The 19,788-nt window shown below is 37.7% G+C and overlaps 1 protein-coding gene across 19 annotated transcripts in view; it reads left to right on the top strand.

Moving 5' to 3' along the window:
- The window catches only part of BBS9 (Bardet-Biedl syndrome 9), a 622,708-nt gene that overhangs the window by 378,445 nt on the left and 224,475 nt on the right, over nucleotides 1-19,788 (top strand). The window lies entirely within an intron of this gene.

The raw sequence follows: 19,788 nt of genomic DNA, 5'->3' as shown, positions 1-19,788 counted from the left end.
GAAACAGCCTAAATGTCCATCAACAGATGACAGGATAGAGAAGATGTGGTATATTTATACAATGGAATACTACTCAGCCATAAAAACTGACAACATAACGCCATTTGCAGCAACATGGATGCTCCTGGAGAATGTCATTCTAAGTGAAGTAAGCCAGAAAGAGAAAGAAAAATATCATATGAGATCGCTCACATGTGGAATCTATCAAACAAAAACAAACAAACAAACAAAAAAAACAAAGTGTAAATACAGGACAGAAATAGACTCATAGACATAGAATACAGACTAGTGGTTGCCAGGGGGGTGGAGGGTGGGAAGGGATAGACTGGGATTTCAAAATTGTAGAATAGATAGATGAGATTATACTGTATAGCACAGGGAAATATATACAAAATCTTGTGGTAGCTCACAGAGAAAAAAATGTGACAATGAGTGTGTATATGTCCATGAATAACCGAAAAATTGTGCTGAACACTGGAATTTGACACAACATTGTAAAATGATTATCAATCAATGAAAATGTTATTAAAAAATAATAATTCCTCCATTATATTTTCTAACTGGATGCTGCTAATGTAAAGTGACATGATCAATTTATATATATATATAAATTGTGTATATATATATATAAATACATATAGAAACACACAAATATATATACATTTATTTATTTATTTAATTCTCCATCTATTTAAATAGATTTTTCTTTCATATTCCTAGAAATTTTTTAGGAGTACAGTCATATTATCTGGAAATACAGTCATTTAATCTTTTTTCTAATACATATATTTATTCCTTTTTTCTTATTATATTGCCTTGAATTTCTAGAATAATGTTAAATAATAGTAGTGATAAATGATCAAGATCCTTATATTTACTCTGAGTAATGTGAATGTTTTTATCTGCTTTACTTATAAATTTGATGTTACCTATTAATTTAAGACAGTTATTCCCAGTTCACTAGTTGTTTTTCTTTTGTTTTCAAATCAGAAGTGCATGATGAATGTTACCCTCTGTTGAGATTTCTCTTTTATATATTGATTTGAGGAATTATATTATTTGAATCATTTTGCATTCCTGGAGTAAGTTTTTCTTTATTATTGCTTTTTAAATATGTCATACTGAATTTGATTTGCTAATGTCTTAATCTGAAGTTTTGCATTTATATATACATGCATGAGATTGCCCTTGAGGGTTTTTTTCTGTGTGAGTTTGCACTCAAGTCTTCGTGAAGTTTTCTGAGCATGGTTCTGCTAACTTTGGAAAACATATATGCATGTTCATGTTTTCTTTATTTTTGTGTAGTTAAAAATTTCCTCTATGGACTCCTTTGAAATTTTTGAACTTGTAGAAGACTGGTTTGTCTTTCTCTGGGTAGTTGGAAAAGGCATTATCTTCCATTTTACTATTTCACTCCTTTCTAGTTGTAAATCCTATCTACTCTATTGAGCCACTTCCTCTCCTTTGTATTTATATTCTGTAGAAGCATCAATCAATTCTGAATTATTTTAAAACAGTCTAAGGATCTTTTTATATGGGTCTAGGGATCTGTCTTCACTGGTAGCTCTTCAAGTTACTTCTGTGCTGATTTTTTTTTAAATAAGATAAAACCTCAGTCATTTCCCCAAACCCTTTTACTTTTCTTTTGAGCATGAGTTGGGAGGGGGCAAATGTCCAGGATATGGGGTACACACCATGATCTTATTTTTACCGGTCGAAACTCTCTGTGTAATTCACAGTCCCATTGCCATGTCTTTTCTTTCTATCTGGGAGAAACAAGATTATGGAATGATTTAAGACTGGATTTTAGAGTCAGCATGTAATAGATTCTCTCACTTACTAAGTGCATGACTTTGAGCAAGTCACAAACTTTTCAGAGTCTAGTTTCATCACCTGTGAAATGAGGCACTGCTACTATTTTAGGCAGCTATAAAATGAGCAAACATGTGAAGTAAGTAGCACAATGGCTAGCAAATAAGAAGTACTTAAAAATGGTACTAGTGTAATTATTCATCTATCATAAATAAGCCCCTAATCCTGTCCCTTCATGCACCATGGTCTTCCTTTTCATATTCTTATACAAAAGTGCACCCAGTTTTTGAACCTTCAAAACCTATAGTCTGGGATCTTCAGTCATTTGGATTATGTACTGCACATTTCCACCTTGTACCTCTGTACTTCTTAAGAGCCCCTTCAATTTCTGCTTTCTGTCTTTCTCTCTCTACCACAGTGTGCTTCCATGGAAAGTGCTCACAGCATGGGAGACCCAAGTTTTACTCCTAACAGGGTCATTGGCTCATAGTCTGACTTTAGATCAGTCAGTGTTACCGTCTGTTACTATAACTATCGATTATCGAGTATGACTTTGTCTCTGATACTTTATATAAAATCTCTGTTACTTCTCACAATTGTTTGTTAGGAAGATATTATTTCCATTTTGCAAATGAGGAAATAGAGGTTTTAAAGTTATTAAATAACTTGCCCAGGAGTTGGGTGGGTGGTTTTCCTGGGGTGTGGGGTACAGATTTTTACCTACTCTACCACACAAGGTGGTTGTGAGGACCAAGGTCAAGTGAGATTGTTTCGTAAACTGTGGAACATGATGCAAATGGAATGGCTCTATCAGCCTAGTATTTTCTCTTCTCTCCTAGCCACCCCTTTTTATTCCTAAATCTTCTGGCATGTGGATTGTACTGTGGGCTGGTTATCCTCCTTCCCTCTGCGTTTTCACACCTTTGTTTTCCTCCATTCTCTCCCTACCTTCTTTTATCCTGTGTGGCATTCCCACAGAGCTTCCTCTCTTAGGGAGATCTTACTGCCTGTCTCCCTTCCTCAGCCAGAGAAAGGTCTCCTCTCCCTGTTGTTTTCTTGCCTCACTGACTCTTCCAACCTATCTCCTATGTGTTTGACACCATCTAAAAATTGTTTTCATAGCTCAGTTATAGGCAGACAGCTTCACATTTCCCCTCTGTGTTTTTAAGGGTTCAGTATGAAAAGGGGCAATGCAGGATGTATAGGAGGTAAGAAAGAAGAGAAAAAAACTGTTGGGAGGGGATGCTGTAGTCCATCTTCAAAGAAAGCAGAGCTGGGGTTAGTCCAAGTTGTTTTACAATTGGAAGAGAGTCATACTACCATAATTTGGATGAAACCTGGCTTTTTACTGCCAAAAAAGTATAAGATGGAAATGGAGGTAAATGTGAATAATTCAAAGTAGTGTTTAAACTTGGAGGATATTTTACCTTCTCTGGAATTAGAGATTTATGCTAGTCAAGAGTTAGGGAGGAATTTGAAATGTTTATGTTACCAGAGTGTAAAAAACATTGTCCAGTTGTTTATCTAATCTTTCATTGGGCTTGCTTTTAAAAACACGTTTAGATTTGAAGTAGCCTGGGAAAAATAAACTGTTCCAGGCCATAACTTGATGCCCCAGTGGAAATAAGATAGATCTTTTTTCATTCATTTTGAGAAATTTCCCAAGCAGACAGATGTCTTTGTACCTTCCTTTGCAGTTCCTTCATCCGCAAATAACTGCTATCAAGAACTAGAATTACAAGTTCTCTGTTACTTCTTTTTAACTTTAGCTCTTACAGAAATTACTGCTGGGATCTTATTTCTTCTCTGGGCTGAACATTTTGTTGTTGCACCTACTCAGTCTAACAGATTCTCCCTGTGTTATCATCCAGGAAGATTCATTTCTTAAAGATGTGTATTAACTAACACAAAGAACTTTTTGAGAAACTTTTTGATTCACAAAGCAACCAGGTGTGCTGGGGAGTAGGAGTAAGAGGCACTATACTGCATTCTGCTGGAATTATTTTCCAACCTCCCAGTGGAAAAGGTAGATAATATTACATAAAGAATAGAATGAATTTTGGTTTCCATTGCTTCTTCCTAGTCTCTTCAGCTAAATTTATTCACTCAGGGCAACTAGTAATTATTGTGTGCCTACTGTGTGCCAGGAGTTATTCTAGGGCATGAGATACAGCAGCAAACAAAATAGACAAAGATCCTTGCAATTTTGGAACTCTTATTCTAGCAGAGGGAAACAATAAACAATAAGCATGGTAAATAAGTAAATTATATAGTATGTTAGAATATAGTAAAGTGTTAGTGTTCAAAGATAATAAGTACTATAGAAAAAGAAATGTCAGAAAAGGGGCAGTTACAAGATTATAAATTTAAATTGGATTGTCAGGGTAGGTTTATCTAGATAAGTTTCCAGGTAAGGGGAATGGACTTGGCATGTTCCAAGGAGTGTAGGGAGGCCAGTAGTGAGACAGAATGGTTAGGAGATGAAGTCAGATCAGGTATAGCCTTTTGGCTAACTTTTGCTTTTTCTCTGGGTGAAGTAAGAAGGACCATTTTAAAGAAAGGAATAATATAATCTTAAATTTTAAAAGGATCCCTGCCTGGTGTACTGAGAATGGACTGTAGGGAGGTCAAAGGTAGAAGTGGGCAGTTAGTCTGAAGGTTACTCAGGTAAGTAATTTAGCAATAATTCAGGAAAGAGATGATGGTGGTTTGCACCACAGTGGCAGTAATGGTGAAGGTGATGAGAAGTGGTCTGATTCTGGCTATACTTTAGATGTAGAGACCGCAGAAATTCCTAACAGTGGGGCTGTGATGTGTGGAAGGAAGACGAGAGTACCGAATGACCCCAAAACTTTTGACTCAAGCCACTGGAAGGATGAAGTTGAAATGAGAAAGGCTATGGGGTGGAACAGGTTTGTGTGGAAGATTGGAGTGCAGTTTGGGACATGTTGAGTTTGAGATGCTGTAAGATATCCAAGTGGAGATACTGAATAAGTATTTGGATTTATAAGTCTGAAGATGAGGAGAGAAATCTGGGCTGGAGTTATAAAATTAGGAGTTGTCAGCATGAAAGTGTTACTTAGAGCCAAAAGACTGGATAAGGTCACCAAGAGAGTGATTTTAGAAAAGAGATGAGAATAAAAGGCTGAGTGCTGAGAGTGCCCAAATTTTTAGGAGGTTTGGGAGACGAGGAGGAACCAGCAAAGGATGCTGGGAAGGAGCACATGATGAGGTAAGAGTAAAATTCCGTAGAATATGGCGTCCTAGAAGTCAGGTGAAGACAGTTTTAAAGAAGCTGGAATGATTGGCAGTGTCAAATGCTGCTAACGGGTCAAGTAAGTTGAGAGCTGAAAACTGTCCAGCAGATTTAGCAACGTGGAGGTCATTAGTGATCTTGAAAAAAGCAACTTTTGTGGAGTGGTAGAGGCCAGGTCTAGAACTGGATGGATGTATAAGAGGAAGGAAAAGAATTAAAAACATCAAACACGGATAATTCTTTGGAGAAATTTTGCTGCCAAAAGGAGGGAAGAACTGGAGGAAGATGCAGGAAAGTGGGGGTCAATAGCCAGGAAATTATTCCTGATTTGATGTTTATTGTTGTCCTTTATTATTTATCTAGACCCCAATCTTTGTTCTTTCTTTACCAAGCTGTTATTTCCTGTCAGCCTCTCTTTTTTGCCAGATCAGAAAACCAGTTAAGGTTTTCCTTGACCAACATGAGTTTGTTTTCCTGGAGGTCAGACAACCATAGCTACTGCTCTCTGCCTTCTGAAAATTCACTATCCGCCTTCCCTTCAGCTTATTTGAGAACCCCAAGCTTAGGTGAGGGAATTTAGGCAAGGTAAGGCAAAGATGATGCTAATAATAGTAATACTTATCATTATGACACATATTTCAGTTACTGTGAACCAGGACTATTTGAAGTGCTTTACATCAATTAACTCATTTAATCTTTACAATTACCCTATGAGCTAGGTACAATTATTATCTGCATTTTACAAATCAGGAAACTGAGGCAAAGAAAGATTAAGTAACCAGTTAAAAAGAAAAAAAAAACTAGTAATGGTCAGACTGGGATTAAAATTCTGACAGTCTGACTCTAGAATCCATGCTCTTGAAGCAACTGGAGAATTTTAAGAGCAAGATGTTAGCTAGAGAGATCTCATTATACATAATATGAGAATTTTCCAGAGTGGATGGTTAAGTTCTTTGAGAAACAAGATAGAATATAGGAGCTGATTGGTCATTTCCTTAGATTTACTAGCCTGTGCTTTAGTGGGCTGTCACCAGCCCACAATCCTGGAATGATGTGGTAGAACATTCTTCAAAGATAACTTTTTTAAAAACTGTATGTCCTATGTATTTCCTCAAGTTTCATGAATTCCTTTACAAATTAACAAGTATATATTAAGCATTCAGTCTACATAAGAGAAAAAAAATTTAACTCTATTCCTTTATGTGTTTATTTTCCTGTGGGAAGCTTATTTGTTTATCATGCAGGCTATAGAACCATCTGGAAATGAAAACAGAAAAGACTGTGTATGTGAACATAATACTTTACTGTTTTTTTTTAAGGATTCTTAAAATTTCTATAGCTTTAGAGATGAGGTATGAGCTAAATGACCCTTTGTTAAGCATTATTTCTTAGAGCACTGGTGAGCAGTTGCCGCTGAATTCTTCATTAATAATCCCTTCCTTTTCCAGAAGGACTTGCCAACACCCATAAAGTATTCACTGGGAGAATTAAAGTCATATAAAAATAATTGGTGTTTGCTTCCTTCAAGGCATACATTTAAATACATTGCTTTATTCTTCCGCTTCTTGGCTGCCTCCTATGTTTAGTAACACTAGGTCAGCACACTTCCTCTTTCAAGGTTCATCTGCTGGCCATTTCAGTTTCCCATGAGAAAGCAAACCTACCACTGTTTTACCCTTTTATCTTAATGTTTCATCCGTTTATGTCATATTATCTTGTGGGTTTGCATTTCTCAGTAGTGATGGCACTGCTGGTAAATAGAAAACAATGAATGTGATTATGCCTCACTCATGATCATGATCATGATCATGATCATCATCATCATCATCATTTGAGCCCTTTTAAAATCCCTATTGAGATCTCAGAAGAGTGGTTATCTATGGTAGCAGCCTATCAGTGATTTCATCTTAAAAAGAATGTGTGCACTATTTTTCAAGTGAATTATTTTAATTCCTTGCTAACAGTTTTGGCTTTGGCCACTAGGTCCAGCTAGAAACATTCCACCACTGGTCTGCTTGCCCCATCTTTATTTAGCTTTTACCTGAACATTTTTTGAGAGCATCAAATGTAAATTCATGCTGTGCTCATGGCCTGTAGTTTCATGTGTAATTGGCTGTAATGTAATGACTAATGTGTGTTGGAGGTTAGTGTTGAAAATAATAGCCCAACATTAATTGGGGGCTTACTCTTTGTCAGGCTCTGGGTAACTGTATCACAAGCATTAACTAAGTTAATCTCTCATAAAGTAAATGCTATATTTTCTGCATTTTAGAAAAAAGGAAACTAAGATCCAGACATGTGACTTTGCTCAAGATATGATACTTGCCATGCCCCATTTCAGGCGTCCCTTTCTGTGGTCAGTGGGCTGACTTATCATCTTGTGTACATGTCCCTTTTCTGCAAAATATGACATTGTTTAATGGGCTATTATGGAAGTATATCATTAGATAACAGAGTTGTTTCGGAATGAGTCCTGAGTGCTTGTTCAGGTTCCTCAACATTTAAGAATATGATGAAACAGGCGCTCTCCAGAACCATTGTGTTCTTTACATTTTTCCCTCAACCTGTTTATAACTAGAGTGACCCAGCTGAACTCTCAATTTCATAATCACCACCTAGACTCTGTCTATTAAAAACAACACAATTTGGTCAAGATTATGGCTTTTTATTGGATTGTGGAAAGAAACTCAAGTTGAAGAAATGTTGCCAGGATCATTGGGGAATTAATAGCTACTTGATGCAAGAGGGAGGCTGTGAAGAACACTGGCTCTCTTATTATGTGGTGTCCAGGCAAAGTAGAGTTATGCTCTTACTATTTCATTTTTTTTTTTTAGAAATTATTATTGCAGAACTATTGGCTTCCTTTCTTTCTCAATTGTAATTATAATGTTTTATTTGTGCATGTGTACTTTTGAGAGAGAGTTGGTCTCTGAAGAGGGAGTTAGGAGAGGAAAGTATTTCAAATGGAAACGTCTTAAAATTATGTCTCTTTCCAGTTGTACATTGAATTGCCTTAGGATTTAGAAACAAAATGGAAATTAAAAACCACAGTCACCTTCTTTTTGAACAAGAAAGTACTGTACTTATCAGTACAACAAATATCTAGTTAAAAGATAATAATAGATCTTGCATTTCCTTGCAGAGTGCTCTAGACATTGATCAACTGACAAGGAAAAGCAAATATTAGCTTTCTCTTCTTCCCCACCTTCTTACAATGTCTGGGTATTACTTTTGTATTCCTATTTGGAGGATTTAATGGCCTTGTTAACCTGTGGGAAAACATTGTGATTGGAGACTTTAACAAAATAGTGAGTAGTTTTTTTTTTTTAAGTTCCATGTTTATGTTCTTACTGGGTGTGTGTCTTTCCAAGTACTCCAGGTTAAGAACTAAATGTGTTAGAAAAACAGATGTAATGCAAATAAATAGGGGAGTTCTCATTTCCTTCCGTGAACAAAGCTCCGAGTTCCTGAGCAGTAATTTTATGGCACCTTCTCTCTATATCAGAAGAAATTGTTCTTACCCCATTTCTTTACCCTGAGTTCTGTTGTACCATAAGTGACTAATTATCTATAGGGTCAGACAGTTAACCTACATATGGTAGGGGGTCATAATGCACTAACATAGAGTAGAGATCACTCTTACCAACAATTAATTGGAGAATTCACTTTATGAAGCCCTGTTTACAGACTGACATCTGGAGAAATTCTTAACCTGGATCCATTCCAACCTGTAGGATTTATAGACTGTGCTTGCTTTTTTGTAAATAGGACTTTTTTCTGCTTGGTACATTCTGTTTACATAATCATCAATGGATGAAAATAGCTATGTTCCTGTGTTTCTTAATCCTTTGTACTAAGTGGACCTAAATTCTAAGTGGTGGTCCAGCTCAAAGAATACTGGGACACCTACCATTATTCAAGTTGTGGAAACATCTTAATGCCAGGAGGACCCTGCTCTCTTAAATCTAAGTACTCTGACTGGAGTCCTTATACCCCAAGGGACTTAGTATTCAGCCTTTATGGGAGTTTTAAAACTTGTTCAGACACATGCTAGACCTCTTAAAATATATTAGGCTCCCTTTTATTCACAAACTTGGTCTCTGCTGTGAGGTATGAGATGGAAATATTTTCAAACACAGGTACATGCATAGTCCTGAACACATTTTAAGTTCTCACCAGGTTTCGGGGGATCAAAGTTTGTTATTAGGGAGTGGAACTGAACTCCTAAACATTCCATGGGCATTGTGTTGGACACACATTACAGTGACCTTCATCTGCCTCTCTGTGATTAACCATTATTATCTGTGTGGCTAGTAGATGAGCTACTGTCTATGCAGTTGGCATGCAATCTGCAAATACAGGGAAGAAAGAAAAGTTGTAGAACAGATTTAAAAGGAACATAGAAAAACAAATACCATATGTTGGAACTAGAAATCTAAGACTATATAGAATGGCACACTCTTTCTTCTGTTTTCCTGAGTTTTGAAACTGTAAGGGTGTACCAGGTTAAGGATATGATGCCTCTACATTATGAGTAATTATAAGTAAAGGGTAGAATGGAAGTGGAGATGAGAAAGATATGGACATATGCTGTCCGGTTCCTCCTTCAGAGAAGCAGCGTCATCATATGATATCAACCTCATTTACCATGCTGTGTGATATATTGCATTCTTGATGGCTTTATTTCCAAGATGCGCTTTGACAAGGTCTGTGCCTGTTATGTTTTTTAACAATCTCCTATATGTGTATTTTTCTGGAGCATCTGCTTAGTAAGCATATTTGTAAACCTAGTTTCACAGAAATCTTGGTTTTCTAAAATGTTCTTAAACAAGAACAGACACACACACACACATGCACATGCGTGCGCACACACACACACACACACACACACTAGTATTCAAAAACATTTTCAAGAAGCATAACTTTACCAATTATGATATGTGCTCTTAAGGAAATGTTAAGTCTAAGTATGAGATGGACTCGGCCCTTTGATCTGAAGTCCAGTGTGGAAGAAGAGAGGTCAGTGGAGGATTAATCAGGAGAAGTAGAGTCCCCCTTTTCTCCCAGAGATTTTTGCTTTTAATCTCCATGGCAGCCCTTGTGTAAGTTCTTATCTGTATTTTATCCACAACCTTCCTAGCTATACCTCCTATTCAGCATTAAATTCTTCTAACTTCCATTGCATTTTATATGTTAATATTTTATCATTTATACCTTCAGTAAGTCACCCCAAATATGTAGTACACACAGAAAAGTGAAATATGTTGATGATTTATTCTCCCTTCTGCCACTTTTCCTTTTCATCCTCTATCTACCTCTCTCTTTTACCCACTCACCTTCCTTCCATTCTTTACTTTTGCCAAAATATTTCTAGATACTCAGTTAAAATTGCTACATGAACATACAGTAGAATTTTTGGCTTTCTATAGCTTACATTTTCCTTGGGCTAGAAAAAAATATTTTAAAAAACTAGGAAAATGGACAGAGTAGAGAATTACCAGGAAAACTATATATTTGTATATGCTTATGTGTGGATATGTGTGCACACTTATAAAGAGAGAGATTGAGAAGGAATAGAGTAAAACTTTTTCAAAAGTATATTACAGAGAATTTCATAACTACTCATAGTCTCTTAGGGAAGCTCTTCATAATTAAGATAGTAAAATACTTTTTTCAAAGCACCCGTTCCCCACACTTCACATGAATTATAAACCTTTGAAATGAAATCTGAATGTTAGCCTCAAAAAACACTTTATCCATCAAGTAAATCTTGATTAGAAGAAAAATGTCACTGTGTATATTTTTGAGGTTTCTGCTGTTTTTAATTCTTAGTGGCAATTCAGGCACATGAAGAGAAGATTCTTTGGCTGGCAAGTCAGAGCAGGGTCTGTGGTCATTTGTGATTCTCAGTGTCTCCTTATTTGATTACTTTTAAATATGTGAGAAAGAAAAGATTTTCTCGTCCCTGAAGGAATGGAGTATTCACACCCATACACTCAGTTGATTGCATAAGTCTCTAATGCAAGGATATAAATCTGCAAATTCCTAAAATACCCAAAAAAACTTGCCAACCTTCTAGAGTGTCTGTATCATTGAATGGAAGTACCAGTCAGGACAGCTAATTCACAAGCAAATCCATGAGATCTTTCTGGAAAAAGAAATGTTCTTGAGAAAGATCCAATGCTTTAGGAAGCAGGAGAATCAGGAACTAGCTCTGGGATATAAGGGACATCTGCTACCCTCTCTGAGCCTCTGTTTTGGTGTCTACTAAATGAAGGTGGTTGCACGAAAAGCTAAAATTGATTCCACAGAAATGATGTGGAAAGTGCATCTATGCCAAGAAAATTCATCGGAGACAGAAATGATAAAATGTACTTTGTGCTGAGCACTGTGCTCAGTGTACACGGTCTCATGTAATACTTACTCCCAATAGGCCTCATTTAGACCATCTTTTTACAGATGAGGCAACTGATAACCTGTCTGGATCCGACAGCTAGACCCAGCCTGACCCACTCCGGCAAACTACACAGTCTAAGTCGAGCCTCCCCATTCACTGCCCGGCTAGCTTTTCCTTTTTATAGAAGAAAAGATGAACACCTGGAGACAAAAGTGGGAGACTCTAAGAATTTATTCAAGGAAACTATCTTTAAAATTTCCCCCCAGTCTAATCATGAGAAAAACATTAGGCAAATTCCAGTAGATGGGCATTCTGCAATATGCCTAATCAATACTCCTCAAAACTTCAAGGCCATCAAAAATAAGGAAAGTCTGAGAAATTTCACAGCCAAGAAGAGCCAAAGGAGACATGGCCAATAATGTCATGGGGGCATTTTTGATGGGATCTCGAGATAGAAAAGAATGTTAGGTAAACTAAGGAAATTTGAATAGACTATAGACTTTAATAATAACGTGTTAATATTGGTTCACTAGAACCAATCATAACAAATGTACCACAGTAATGCAAGATGTTAACAGTAAGGGAAACTGTGTAGAGGATATATGGGAATTCTCTGTACTATTGCTAAATTTTTCTGTACATCTGAAACTGTTCTAAAAAATAAAGTCTATTTTTAAAAAAAGCTTATCATTCTCCAAAAAAAAAAAAAAAAGCATTGGTAGCGTAAGGCAAACAATATTCTTTTAAACTACTACTACTTCTACTTCTTCTATTCCTCCTCCTTCTTCTATTCCTCCTCCTCCTCCTCATTATTATTATTATTATTATTATTATTATTATTATTATTATTATTATTATTATTATTATTATTATTATTATTATTATTATTATTATACTATCAGATGATCTGGCAGTGTGAAATGCCCCCAGGAACCTTTAGAATTAGGATGCTGTAAGAAGAGTAGCTTTTTGTGAGCCTTGGATTAGGCCAGGGGTTGGCAAACTACTTACAGCCAATGGGCCAAGTCTAGTCCACTGCCTGTTTTAGTAAATAAGGTTTTATTGAAACACAGTTAATGTTCATTCATGTTTACATTTTGTCTTTGGCTGCTTTTGCACTGCAATGGCAAAACCAAATAGTTGCACCAGAGATCAAATGGCCTGGAGAGCTTAAAAAATATGTACTATTTGGTCAAGCCCTGGTTTAGGCTACTTGAGTTACAAGGTAGACAGTGAGGCAGGTAAGCTGGACCACCAGAATTCATCTGGGGTAGAATCAAATGTCTATCAAATAGAACTCAGCAAATCAAGTAGCATAAGTAAACAGTGTAGTTGGCTTCAGCGGTGACCACATGTTTTTCTGAGCACCTTCTTTTTTGCTGTAGAGTCTTTTGGCCCCATGGCTGTATCAGCTGTGTGAATACTACCCCTTCAGCCTCCCACCTTTAGGGACTTCTATCTTGGCTTATTCTTTTCATCTAACTTTGACCTGAAAATAAATAGTCAGGACTTAATGTGTTTTCCAAGGTGCCAAGCACTAATACACATCATTTTCTCCCTTGTGAAGCAGGGCTGCCATAATCTCTGTTTATAGATAAGGAAACTGTTTCATATAAGTGAAACAATTTTCTCAAGAAAGTCACTTGGCTTATAAATGCTGAACCATGGTTTGAATAGAGACTTCAAAACATAGTGTTAAACCCTCTACAAACAAGGCCACATTCAGTGCTGGAGCTGGCTCACACTGGCTCCTGAGAACCAATTGTTGAATTTTTAGGAATTCTGTGAGCCAGTTAATAAATTTAGCCATCATTAGAAGTTAAATTATGTAAACCTATAACCAAATAAATCATGTTAAGAACAAAGATAATATCCCTCAAAACTCTTCACTAATTATCTTACTACATATTATTCTCTATGATTTTGAGATTATTTATGTCTTGAGAATCTGTATGCTGGAAGTGTTATCTCATGGTGTGCTCCTCCACATCTCTGCCAAGCTCCCCATTGGTGACGTCATGTTGGTTGCTTGAAAGTGGACATGATCGGAGTATTTACACCAAGGAAATGGGCAAACAGTACAGATTTTAAAAAATGTGATGATCAATTGTACACAATAAAAATTCTATTTTAAACACTTTATTCAGTTATTTTATCATGTTTTATGTTCTCATATTTATTTTTTTAAATTGAAGTACAGTCAGAAAACACTACAGATTAGCTTTTGCTTTTTTTTCTTTGAAAGCCAGCTTACCTCTCATTCTGATTTTGATCTCTAGTATTCTAGGTAACAGTCATATTTGTTTCTGTTTGACCTCTATCTTGACCTCTGAACTTTTATAGTTCATGCTACAATAGCAGCCTGCAGAGAGGGCCTGACTTCTTTTTTATGTTTTTGTTTGTTTTTCTGACAGTGGTAGAAATTCCTTAGTGTAATTCCCTTGTGGATAAAATATGTTCTACCTGGTGAGGAGGAAGTTTAACTATTTTATAATTTGCTTTTGAATGCAGAGATAGGTTTGTGGATAGCTTGAAATTTATTTTTTAAAAAATCCTAGAGTTGAACTAGCTTTACAAATATATATTGAGCAATCTTCTGTTTGTTTAGAATTTTAGGTAAGATTTTCTACTTAAATTTTCTGGCTACATGAGGATTGATATATATATATGTTATTAATTTGCAAAAAGCTCCAAATTTTTACATCCTGATTTAGTTAACACAAATGGTCATGAACATAATATGATTGGTAACAATTCAGAGGAATAGGCAGCATAGTGAATTGTCTCAAAAACATCCTCTTAAATCATTGTGTAGTCTTCAATTTATGCTGACTGTTTGCAATTCATGATACATGCTTCATGTTTTCAGATTTCACCTACAGGGGTTAGTTAGGTTTCCAGATTAGTCCAGAAAAGCATTTTAAGCAATTATTTAATTATAATAGGATGCTATAATAAAGCCACCACTTGTAACATTGTTCCCTTATGAAAATGCACCCAGAGTTCTGACTTGGGATCCCAGATCCCCCCCCCCTTTTTAATGTTTTTTATTGATTTATAATCATTTTACAATGTTGTGTCAAATTCCAGTGTTCAGCACAATTTTTCAGTCATACATGAACATGTGTATATTCATTGTCACATTTTTTTCTCTGTGAGCTACCATAGATCTTGTATATATTTCCCTGTGCTATACAGTATAATCTTGTTTATCTGTTCTATAATTTTGAAATCTCAGGTCTATCTCTTCCCACCCTCCGCCCCCTTTGCAACCACAAGCTTATATTCTATGTCTGTGAGTCTATTTCTGTTTTGTATTTATGCTTTGTTTGTTTGTTTGTTTGTTCGTTTTTTAGATTCCACATATGAGCAATCTCATATGGTATTTTTCTTTCTCTTTCTGGCTTACTTCACTTAGAATGACATTCTCCAGGAGCATCCATGTTGCTGCAAATGGCGTTATGTTGTCAGTTTTTATGGCTGAGTAGTATTCCATTGTATAAATATACCACATCTTCTCTATCCTGTCATCTGTTGATGGACATTTAGGCTGTTTCCATGTCTTGGCTATTGTAAATAATGCTGCTATGAACATTGGGGTGCAGGCGTCATCCTGAAGTAGGGTTCCTTCTGGATATATGCCCAGGAGTGGGATTCCTGGGTCATATGGTAAGTCTATTCCTAGTCTTTTGAGGAATCTCCATACTGTTTTCCACAGTGGCTGCACCAAACTGCATTCCCACCAGCAGTGTAGGAGGGTTCCCCTTTCTCCACAGCCTCTCCAGCATTTGTCATTTGTGGATTTTTGAATGACGGCCATTCTGACTGGTGTGAGGTGATACCTCATTGTAGTTTTGATTTGCATTTCTCTGATAATTAGTGATATTGAGCATTTTTTCATGTGCCTATTGATCATTTATATGTCTTCCTTGGAGAATTGCTTGTTTAGGTCTTCTGCCCATTTTTGGATTGGGTTGTTTATGTTTTTCTTATTGAGTCATATGAGCTGCTTATATATTCTGGAGATCAAGCCTTTGTATGTTTCCAGATTCCCTTAATGAAACTCCAATTTATATGAGAACACAAGAATAGAAGTGGATCTCCATAGTTGTAGCAACAGTTGGCAAGGGGGAGCCTGGACATCCTACATTGGTGGGGAGAAGGGGTCTGTTTTGGCCATTATGCAATGAGGGAGCTGCCGGCCAGATATTTGAGTAGAAGGGGGATTCATAAGTTGTGAGAAGCCCCTGCTGTTACCAGAATGAATTTACTGGCTATTCGATCTTTAGATAATTAGGAGTTGGCTGAATTCTTATTTTTTAGCTCTAATTCTATATATCGTATAAATTAAGGTAGACCATATCTTGAAGTCAGTGCTGTTCAAAGTGTGGCTATAAGACTGGCATATGTCTGCAAACTTTGTGTTACCTGAAATTAATTATAAGGGTTCAGAAACTTGTGGCAATTGACAAAGCATTTTTACAATGGTTGAATCTAACACTAAAAGTTGAGGGTCCATGTGTTCTTCATTTCATTTTTCTAGTAATTCCTTCTACTTATTTTTATTATATTTGACAAAAGTATTGGTTTAGATAGATTGGAAATTCTAAAGGCTGGTCCTTCAGAGGAACATGGTGGGGAGGGTATAGCTCAGTGGTAGAGTGCATGCCCAGCATGCATAAGATCCTAGCTTCAATCCTCAGTACCTCTCTTAAAAAATAAATTAATCAATAAACTTAATTACCTCCCCACCAAAATTTAAAAAAAGTAAAAAATAATTAAAAAACAGGGAGGGTGGGTAGGGTATAACTCAAGTGGTAGAGGGCATGTTAGCATGCATGAGGTCCTGGGTTCAGTCCCTAGTATCTGCTCTAAAAATAAATAAATAAACCTAATTACCTTCAGAGGAGCATAGCTATAGTGTGGAGAGCTGGGCTGCAGCTCATGTAGATTTGCTGTTTGACCTTTGGCAAATGACATAATCACTTGGTTCACATTTAATAAATTGAGACTAGCAGGCCTGACACTTAGTTTTGCAAGGCCAAGTCAGGGATGCAAAAAATGTCAAAATTTTTATTTTCTTTAATAGCAAGAAAGTGGGAAATTCAATATCAGTTTCAGTTATTATTGCCCACTCCACCTCCCCCCACTCCTATCCTCATAGGGGCTCAGGAAAAAAGGGCACAGTACTGCCAACAGCTGCACTGACTAAGCCCATGTGGGAGGGTTGGTAAGGGGAGAGAGTCCTTGCTGAGGTCAGGGCTCCTGGTGCCCAGCCCTCCTGTGATCCACACCTCCATTCCTTGCTACCTTGTTAGCTTGGGCAGTCCAGCCTGGGTCTCAGACATCTGTCTCCCTCTGAGGTTTACCCCTCTGAGTTATGGTCAGAGGAGAGCATAGAGACAGTTCCATGTCTTCAGGAGCTCAGGCGATTAAAAACCAAGGCTAGAAAGGAAAGTATTTTCAGGCTACTTTTGATTCAGCCCCATTACAGATTTCTGTGGCAAGGATGCACGGAACGACCCAGGGAAACTTTGGGGCAAGGGAGTATGGGGGAGGGACAGCAGAAGAAAAAAGACAAAAACTAGCATCAATGACTTTACAACTGTAAAATAGGGCCAATGAAGCCTTCCTTACAAGTTGTTTGAGGATTGAGTGGGCTAATGCATTGAGAATTCATGGCTGAGTGCCCAGCACACAGTAGGTCCACAGCACTATGATTTCCGGATCAGGAAGTCCCTGGGTCTCCCTTGTTTTCGCCTGTTGGCTTGTATGTGATGCATACACAATATGTGTTTGGATATTCATCCAGCTGTGGTTGTTGTTCTCCTCTGATGTGGATGGTTCTAAGCCAAGAGTCCTTCGTCTAGTGTCCGTGGAACCCAGGCTCCGCTTCCAGAATGGGCTTCAGAGGGTCTCTGTTAGTTTGGAAATTTTATATTTTATTTCTCTCCTTTTGCTGCTTACTCTGAGTTTTTTAGCAAACTATTTTTTTTTCTAGCAAAATCTCATCAGATACACCCATCTGCCCTTCTTAGCAGAGTCTAATTCAGTAGATGTGGGTGGGGCTTGAGACCACATTTCTAACAAGCTCCCCGGCGTATCTGGTGCTGCTGGCTGGATAATCTGGCTTAAGCCAGCAAGGCTAAAGAGGCCTTCTGACTTTCTGGATTTGCCTTCCATTACCTGCTAACTGCACTGAACTTGCCTTTTCTTTTTGCAAGGAATCTAGTTATCAGAAGCAGCCACCCTACTCTGGAATCCTTATAATTATAAATGTTGCCATACCACAGCTATTTGATCTCTCAGTCTTGACTTCTCTACGCACATCATCCTGGTTAACAATGGATTTGAAAGCATAAATAATTGCATAATAGTGGTTAATCCCAGCTGTTTATACCCAGCCATGGAGTCCCTATTTCTTACAGAGAGACGGGCAATCTAATTTCAAAATTCCATCTTGCAGTTCTGCTTTTTAGTACTACTTCCAGTATCAATTAATTTTGCAAGAAAATAGAGGCAAGAATTAAAGTGATGGTGATTGATTTGGCCAACTCAGGGAAGGAAGGATGAGGAAAAAGGGAATTGCGTCAAGGAAATACGTGAATACAAAGTGGTGCATCCTGTACTGGTGCATCCAGTCCGCACACAGCACTTTTCTGGAGGTTGGCAAAAAAGAAATTCAGAGTTGACCTAGGGAGAGAGGCAGGAGTGAAATTCTCTGCCCAGCTTCTTCCCTTCCCCCATTTCCCATTGGTCAGGATGCCAGATCTCATATCCTATTGTTCCTTCCAAGCTCCAAGTGGCAGAAACTCTGGGCATATGGTTGGTCAGTCTGGCTATATGGAGGCATCCAAAAAAAAGGGGTTGGGATTCCTAGGGCAAGTGACCGGTCAGCCCTGCAGATTTGTCATCTCTCTGTACTTTGGACAAGGCAACATTTTTATACCAAGGACAAGAGAGGAAATTACATATGTTGTAACTTATGTAGCATATATCGTCTACAGGATAGCCTACAGCAACTGACTTTTCCTTTTGTGCCCACATGATTAAAGAATAATGCTTTTAAGTCTTCATCCTTCTGATTTGCCCCAATATTGAGTCATCTGGAATAAAAGATACTCATTAATCAGTGGAGACCTGTCTCTCTCTACGCATGGCAGCACTGCTAACTGATCCCTGCACTCTCTCCCATCTGTTGGCCGTGGACACTTCTTCCCCACTCCTGAAGTTTCCTTGTGTGCACAGGTAGCTGCATGAGTACAACATTCCTGCCTTCACCCTGCTTCCTTCCTCCCGCTGCCTTGGGGATGGAGAAATGGCTTAATCTGATTTATGAGTCTAGAATGAGAAACCAAGCCATTCTTTGGCCTTTTTCCTTGGCGTCAGGATTCTGTTCTGCAAGGGAGCACTCCCTTCTTCTGTTCTTCCCTGTCATTAGTCTTACAGAGATGCCCCTTCCCTACCTCACCCAATTCCTTATTTCTCAATTGGATGAGGATCCAGGAGGAGAAGAAGGGTGCTATTTCTTGGGCTTCTCCAAAGTCCTAGCACCTCTGAGCCTGCCCCTCACTACACAATACTCTAAGCAGTAGCTCCTGAAGGCTATACCTGGTAGATCATCAGGTGAGATAAAATCTGCTGACTTTTGACACCTGCAGCCACAGTGTCTCTTTGGCTGATGCTGCAACTGGGAGCTGTGTAGTAAGTGGTTAGAGAACATGGGCTTTGGGAGTTGTCAGGCTTGGGTGTGAGTTCTCCCTTAGTCCTTAGGAGATGTGTGACCTTGGCAAAGAATTAACAAGAAGAATGGCTTTGGGAAAAAATAGATACAGTGTACAGCATGTTAGTTCCAGAAAATGATGTACCTATCTTGTGAGACCTCAGTTTTCCTATTTGTAAAATGAGAATAATAATATCTATTTCATGATGTGGTTTGTAGGCACTAAATGAGATAATATGGGTAGAGTTTTCAGCACTTAGAAAGTACATAATAATGATAGTTACTGTTACCATGATCTATAGGCTTTGGAAAGAGATTAATAATAAGCCTGGTTCTTCTGGAGGGGGCCCTAGCCATTTTCAGATATAGTTTCATTGCACCGATGGATAATTCTAACATTTCCTGTTTAAGGAACCTCTGAGGCTACCTCTAATTCTTATTTTATGAGTGTGGAAATGCTTGTCTCTCAAGTTTCCCTCAACATCGATTTCTTTTTCAGAGTTGATGCAGAGGGGTGGATGGTAAGGTGTGTTTTCCTTCAAACCTAGAATCTTGCCACTTCCCTCTCATTTGAATGATGTGGTTTACACATCAGTGCTG

This window comes from Camelus ferus, chromosome 7 (assembly GCF_009834535.1).
Source record: "Camelus ferus isolate YT-003-E chromosome 7, BCGSAC_Cfer_1.0, whole genome shotgun sequence".
NCBI lineage: Eukaryota > Metazoa > Chordata > Mammalia > Artiodactyla > Camelidae > Camelus > Camelus ferus.
This window is presented reverse-complemented; position numbering and strand designations above follow the sequence as displayed.